Source organism: Nicotiana attenuata, unplaced genomic scaffold (genome assembly GCF_001879085.1).
Source record: "Nicotiana attenuata strain UT unplaced genomic scaffold, NIATTr2, whole genome shotgun sequence".
In the NCBI taxonomy this organism is placed as follows: domain Eukaryota; kingdom Viridiplantae; phylum Streptophyta; class Magnoliopsida; order Solanales; family Solanaceae; genus Nicotiana; species Nicotiana attenuata.
This window is the reverse complement of record NW_017672512.1, coordinates 137,705-146,184: the sequence shown is the minus strand read 5'-3', so window position 1 is coordinate 146,184 and position 8,480 is coordinate 137,705.

Here is an 8,480-nt window from a genome sequence, read left to right as displayed (position 1 = left end):
AATACTCCGAGACCAAATGAAAGAACATCAAGAACGGGTAAAAAAAATATCTGGCGCCCCAAAACTCTTACCAAAAAGGGGCGCCGGTCAGTTTGTTGAGCAGCCATATAGCGACGATGCTGCACCACACGCAATACCCAAAACCTTCAAAATGCTGCCATACCTGAAAATATATGACGGTACGACGGATCTTGAGGATCATGAGACCCACTACGTCACCGCAACAAAAGGCAGTGACCTCGCCAAAGAGCAAGTACCCTCCATCTTATTGAAAAAGTTCGGCGAAACCCTCATCGGGAAGCGTTAACTTGATATTCGTAGCTGCCCGTATGCTCGATTAAAACATTCGAGGAGATGGCTGACAAGTTCGTAACAGCCCATGCCGGATCAAAAAAAATGGAGGCAAGAGTAAATGACATATTTTCCATCAAACAATCATCTAGAGAGGGACTAAGGGACTTCCTTGCTCGATTTAACCGAGTAAGGATGAACTTACCAAACGTATCGGAAGGAATGACCGTGGCATCTTTCCAAAACAGGTTGAACATAAGCGGTTCAAGAGCGACCAAAAAGCTACTATCATGAAATACCCCCCGACCACTTGGGACGAAATACACAATGCTTATTGCACCGAAGTTTGAGCTGACGAAGACGATCTAAATGAGCCGACCCATCGGTTGACTTCAGTACAAGCCAAGTCTAGAAAGGACCGGAGAAATGACAACATGAGAGACCTAGAAGGACCCCGACCTAATTGGGAAAGACATCAACCTTACGTCAGAGGCACCCTCATGCCACCTCCCCTTCACGACGAAGCTCCATCTAGGCCGCAAACAGGGACTCACCGAAGTGAGAGAGGTATGCCCTCTTTATTATCTTCTCACAATTTCTATATTTCCCCTCAGAAATAGTCTACGCACCGGAGAAGCTCGGCCCAAAAATGAAGTGGTCGCAGAAGATGAGGTCCGACCCGAGCATTAGAAAGTCAAATGCCCTCTGCGAGTTCCACCAGGAGCGAGGTCACAAAACAAAACCGAAGACTGTATTGCCCTAAGACAAGAGGTCATGAACATGCTTCACCAAGGGCACTTGAAAGAGCTTATGAGCGACCAAGGAAGAGCCAACTTTTCCCGAGGACGTGAACAGCACCAGGGACCACCCAAACCACCTTACCCAACTCGAACCATTCAAATGATCATCAAAGGAGGAGATGACGCCTCAATCAACAGCGTGAAGTTCACCACCATCCACAAACCCAAGCGCTTGATCACTCACGAATGGTAAGACGAACTCGAAGAAAGTATCATCATCGACAAGTCTAATACCAATGGTTTGGTCTTCCCTCACTATGATTATCTTGTTATCACTTTACTCCTATAGATACAGATGTAAGACGAATTACGGTGGACGATGGGAGCGGCGCATGCATTATTCACCCTCGAGTACTTGCACATATGAGACTCGAGGATAAGATAGTGTCACGTTGCATCACACTAACCGGTTTTAACAATGTAGTTGAGCGAACCTTTGGAGAAATCACCCTCCCCATCCTGGCTGGTGGAATCACCCTGGAAACAACATTCCACATCATGGACCAGGACACAGCGTATAACGCCATATTAGGTCGGCCTTTGATACATGCCATGAAGGTTATCCCCTCCAGCTTGTACCACATCATCAAATTTCCCACCTCATGGGGAATACACATCATTCGAGAAGAACAACACACTTCTCGGGAATGCTATCACATCGCCCAGGATTGCACGTACACCCAGCAGATGAAGGATAAAGCTAAAGAAGCATAGCAATCAACAGGGTCGAGGTCGAGCGGTGACGAGAAGGATGTGATCAAAGACCCCGAAGTCATAGAAGCCACAGGGTCAATCGTAGAAGACCTCGACCCCATCCTACTCGATGATAACGACCATAGCAAGAAAGCTTACATCGGCCACAAGCTTCAAGAACTAGGTAAATTCCGTCAATTCTTAAACAGTAATATAGACTTGTTTGCTTTTTCCCATGCAGACACGCCAGGTATCCCAAAGGATATAGCGACACACAAGATGAACGTCGACCCATTCCACCCCCTTGTGAGACAAATCAGGCGGAAATTCAATTTCGCCATAAACGACGCAGTCCATGAAGTGGTAAATAAGTTGTTGGAAAACGACTCCATCGTGGAGTCAATATATCCTCAATGGGTCGCAAATGTGGTCATGGTAAAAAAGAAGAACATAAAGTGGCGGATGTGCCGGACTTCACAAACCTAAACTGTAACCACCCGGCCGGTCGTTTCATGAATTACAACCTCGCTTCCCCCATTTCCGCTTCTTTATGTGTTGTTCAGCTATATTTCATCATATCGTGTTGGTTGTTCTGTGTTCGGATTGGTGTTGGAGTAGAATGAGACACTTAGTCTCTTATTCGAAAGCTTGAGTTGGAAAAGTCAACCGGATGTTGACTTATGTGTAGAAGATCTCGGATGTGAATTCTAAAGGTTCAGATAGCTTTAGGTGATTTTGGACTTAGGAGCATGTTCGGAATGTAATTCGGAGGTCCGTGGTAGATTTAGGCTTGAATTGGTGAAATTGGAAATTTGGGTTTTCCGGTCAGCAGAGGAAATCTTGATATTGGGGTCGGAATGGAATTCTGGAAATTGGAGTAGGTCCATTGTGTCATTTATGATGTGTGTGCAAAATTTCAAGTCATTCGGATGAGGTTTGATATGTTTTGGCATCGTTTGCGGAATTTGGAAGTTTGGAAATCCTTAGGCTTGAATCCGAGGGTGATTTGGTGTTTTGATGTTGTTTGAGTGTTCCGAAGGTTGGAATAAGTTTGAATGGTGATATGTGACTTGTTGGCATATTTGGTTGAGGTCCCGGGGGCCTCGGGATGGATTTGGGTGGTTGACGGAAAGTTTGGCTTTGACTAAGGGAACCTGGCATGAGGAGAAATTACTAAGAGGCAATTATGCCGAGGTCGAATGAAAGATTAATGGAATTCACTGCCGAGCTGTTGGTTATGGACGAGGTCAAATGTTTAAGTCAACAGTAACGACTAGTTTTGTAATAAGATATTTGGGAGAATATTCCATTGGATATTCTCTGTGTGCTTGTACTTTAGGTCAGATTAAGGGCATGTCCATATAAATAGAAAGATAGAGAGAAGGTGAGGAGCATGCAAGATTCTATATGATAAGAACTCTCTTGACAAGTTGACTATCTAGTAAAATACAAACATTGCCTTTTCAAAAAGAGATCCGATTTGTTGTTTATTCTACATTTCTCACATCAAACCCGTGAAAGTCTCCAATATTCCCATAGTCATTTGTCTTACATCATTGTCAGAAAGAGTAATCATCCACCTCATTCAATATTGAGTGAATTATTCTCTCTATTTACATTTAGTGCCATTTATTGTATTTATTGCTTATCATTATTCTCGTTCCATTAATAATCTTAACATTTAATGTGTATTGCATCAAAATCATTCTAACGTGGTCCCACATTATCCGCATAAACCCATTTTAAATCCAAGGTTATTATCTTTAACTAGGATTATCCCCTTATCTTTTTACTTAATTAGTTTAACAAAAAGCTTTATACTTTTTGGTCAAACAGATACCAAATACCTTTAATTCTTTGAAGTTTTTTTACTACGATTCGGAAATTGAAATGGGTGTATAAAGTGCCTTACAAATCCGCTCTAGCTGATTATATTTTGTTCTTTGGTATAGATCAATTAAGTAATGAAAACCAGTGAAAAAAAAGAATTGGCATCTTGATCATTTACTATTAGAAATATTTGTGTAACGATCCGACCACTTGTTTAGCATATGTTACGTTGTATAATATGTTATGAACATGTTTTAATGTTGGTATAATTATTCCTGATGTATAGATAATACGTGATGAACCCCCTTAGTTAGAATCACAGGTTGATAGGCTCTGGGAGCAGCCGACTTCCCCGATTGCAATGTGACCGGATACCAAGTTTGTCATGCCCCGAATTTGAGTGGGACGGACCAGCACTCGGTGCCTTAGCTTAACCGAACAAACCACCTAGTATCATCTCATATGACTATCAAATAATCCTAGGATATCTAAGGAAAGGAGATAACAAGATACTCTAATAAACATCTAACCGTATAACTGAAATTTTAACATTTATATATAACTAAAAATGACCACAGACATCTATGGAGCCTCTAAGGTAACTGAAACAATACAATTATCATACTGTCGGGATAGGCCCCCTAAATCTACCCGTAATATCTATGCGTTAAAGAGAACACTAGATCTGACTCAGCTCTGGATAGAAATAGAGCTTACCAATCGACCGATAAACACGAGCAACCGTCTGCTTGGGAGGCCTGTGAGACTCTTTACCTGGATCTGCAACATGAAATGCAGCGCCCGACAAAAAGTCATTTAAGAAAATATAATAAAAAAGAGCGAGATATTAGGACTTGTTGTTACCTATGACATTAAAAATACGACTCTAGATCTACTTGCAAGCCAAAATTGACGAGAGATCATAAACGTTCAATTCTTGATACTAAAAATATTTGATTTGGATTGAATGGATGTCACACCTTCTTTTTACACCCGAGGGTATATGGGTTTTTTTCCAATTAAAGTGACATTATTCGAAATGGGACTATTTAATTTTTTTTTAGAGTCGCCACTTGGGATAATTTATTTAGTGTCCCAAGTAACCGGTTTATTTTAAAAATCCCAATTCGAGGAAATTTTTGACTTTATTCAAAAGTCTTGCGAAACCAGAAATTCTAGATAAGGAATTCTGTTAACCCGGGAGAAGGTGTTAGGCATTTTCGGGTTCCGTGGTTCTAGCACGGCCGCTTAAACTATTAATAATTGGCCTATTATCAGATTTACTACACATTTTAAACCTATTGTGCATTTTTAAAATTTATAACCGCTTTTAATTAATTTTAAGAAGATTCAATATCATTTAAAACACGTCATAAACCACGCTACATGAAATGCACCCGCGGTTCGCGATACGTTCTATTTAACATTATTGAGATTTGAAATTGGGTCACATGAAATGTACACCCGGATTTTGTAATTAAAAGTCACAATTACGTCACGGGAACCGTACCCGTAGCTATGATGAATTATTTAAAGAGCGCGCCTAAAGCATCTACGAAGGTTCAATTAATAACAACATTTATGAGGGTTATGGAGAGTTTAATTGATGGCACACCTCAATTTTTACAAGGATTAACTCTTGAATTAATTTCATGAGGGCCATGGGTTAAGGGGTTCTATGGCACACCTCAATTTGATTTTAGCTAAGGGAGATTATTTAAACAAGGCTAAGGGTCCTAATTGAATTTCAAACTAGAAATTTTCTCAACTAAGGGCTAAGCTTTTGAATTTTTCTGTTGAAAACTGCTTTGGGCCAAGACGTCCAGCATTTGATTAAGTCCAGAAATACATTAGCTTTGAAAAGCTGATCTTAGGCTCCAAAAATGGGGCCCAACAGAATGAGAGTTCCAGAAGTCTTGCTTCTTTTAGGTTTTAACTAAGTTCTTTGCCCACATTGGTCTTCAGGCGGGCCCAAATGCTATATGTGTTCTAGTTGGGCCTATCTACCTTTTCATTTAACAAACTAGTCGAAAAGGCTGAAAACAAATTCATTCTTAAAATGGAAAAAATCGAGATGCAAAGCTAGTTTTAAAGTTAATTACACTACATTAATTTGCAAGACATAGAACAAGTGTTTAACTCATAATTCACAAAAGGAGAGTACACACATTGGATCGAACGATTGGGTTCCATGCCCAGGTCCAATGACCTAGGCCCAGACTTGCGAATGAGTCCCAGACTTGGGCCTGATTGTAAGTCTGGCCCAATTCCTAGTACATTCAACCATGAAACATGTTCGTTACAAGAAGAACATATTAACATTGATAGTCTACTGGTAATCAAGCATAATTAAAATTTAACAGTCCATTTACAATATTGAACGTCCAGGAATTTATACAGGAGGTGATTTTAATCCTAATGAATCAGTCATCATAACTGACATCTAAAAAAGAAAAAATTTCTAAAAAAATCAAAGAAAAATGAAAATTTCTTCTAATTTTCAAATCCCTACCATTAACTCCTTCAAACCCATGCATAAGATCTGCAAGAGGCCAGCTACAGAGCTGCTTCTCACAAGATGATTGCTTACACACCAACACTGAAATTTTACTGCCTAAATCAGCTTCTATTCTACTAAAGATATCATGAATCTGATCATGTGACAAGGTCAAACTCACAAAATACCTTCAATTACACTAACTTACTACATTGTCAGACCCAAACTAAAACACATATTGCAAAAAAAAAAAAAAAAAGTTACGATTCATAGTTTAACCATGTTAAAGGTTAAACTCCTGAAATAGTATGGGTTTCAAACCCAAAATCATGGCATGCTGCCTTGGTGAAATACCAGAATAAATTCAAAGGAAAGTAAAGGGGAGATTCAATCCATGAATCTGACCATGTAAGGGTCAGACTCAACGGAGAAACCAGATTTTAAGGATGAGAGTCTAAACATGTCATTTAATTAATGCAAGAAAAAGCAAAAATGGATACTAGCTAAGGTGACCAGTGCTAAAGTCTAATAAAGAAAAAGAACCTTATAGCATAAAATCAGAGGTACAGAACTCATGCATTTTAAGAGAGAAAGGAAAAAGAAAGCTTTAGTACTATTGTAGCTTCAGCATGTAAGCCATAACAAGAATGTACAAACAATGTCAAACAAATGACAACTCATATTTATCTTAAACTTCATTTACAAGTAGTCAAACATGGAAAAGAATCATATGTACCTTGAAACAGCAATTGAAAACCAAAGCTAAAATGAAAGAAAACTGCTGAAGAATTTCAGAAGTAGAAAACAACAACAGTAACCAGCACAGCTTCAGCAAACCAGTGAATCCCAGAGTTTTAAAACCAAACCAAACACTTGAAAAACCAGAAACTCCAGTAAATAATCCCAGAAAAAAATTCTCTATTTCAATCCATTTTCAGCTTGTGAATCAAAAGAGGAAAGTTTTTTGGAAATCTAAGGTTTTCTAAAATTTGGAAAGAGGAACCTTTTTTGCAAAGAATGATGCTTATAATATGCTAATGATGTGTCAATTGTGTAAATTCGTTCTCTCATGGGTGAAGGAAAGGTACTATATATAGGCCTAGAAAATGCCATGTGCTGAAGGAATAAAAGAATCATTCCCTCAGCCACAAAAGGAATATTTTTTAACAGATTTGGACAGCTGGCTGTCCCTCATTGGTTTTAGTACTTTGTACTAACCAAATGACGCCAGCTGCCCCCCATCCTAGAACATTTCCAGCATAGACCTTATCCTATTTCAGAATTATCCACTCCCTGTTATGACCCCTTAAGTTTCTTTTTTGTTCATTTGACCCCTCTAACTTCTTAGCTGTTTAATTAACCCCCTGAAAGTTCTGAATACTTATAAATCAAAGCAAACAACACAAAACAAGAACTAACAGGTAGTAGAAATCAAATGGCACCAATTTCCTAAACCCAAGTATGTTTATCATTGAGATGGAAAAAGAAAACCACATTTGAACAATTGAAACCAATATCACTATTAACTAAATGAGGTTCAAGTCAATTTAAACACTGGCATCAAACAGGGCACCAACCTATAATGAAATATTGAACCTGCTTGTTTTTCAAACGAATTTGCCTAAGCATGAACATAAACCAATCCGGATAAACCCTAGCCAAAACAAAACTGAAAATCTAATGACTAATCCTAAAATACTGGCTAACATTCAATGATTAAGCACAGAGGTAAACAAATAATCCTAAAATGCTAAAAACCCTAAATCATGCAACTAAACAGAATATCAGTCATGAAGAAAAAATCAAGAGAAAGGGGAAGAAAATAACAGAGGAAAACAAACAAGAAAGAAATACCTATATTCGCTCCAAACGGAATCTACTAGGGACTTGACCAAGCCTTAACGAAGCATAAGTGACCTTGAACTACCATTAATCGACTGTTCTAGACAAGAATAGTCGACTAATGGCTGTTTTGAGGTCACTTGATCAAGCTTTGACCGAAAAATCAGAAAGGGCAGAGAATTAGGGTTCAACGATTTTGAGATTTAATATTCGAGGAGTTTGGCTGGGATTTTTGGGAAATCAATGGTGAGACAGTGGTGAGGGAAGGTTGAGGACTGTGGAGTGTGATTTTGGAGCGGATTGGAGCAATTAGGGTTTTTGAACCTAAATTTTCGATCTAAATTCGAGCTGTTTGGGAGGGATTCGAAGGTCATGGGTAATGGATTCGGGAAGAGGAGGATGAGAGGATCTTATGGTGTTAATTTGGTGGTGTTTGGACCACCGGCGCCTCCGTGGGCGATTTCCGGCGGGTGGAGCCGGTGAGGGGTAAGAGAGAGTGTGAGAGAGATGAAGTGAGGGGTTTTTGG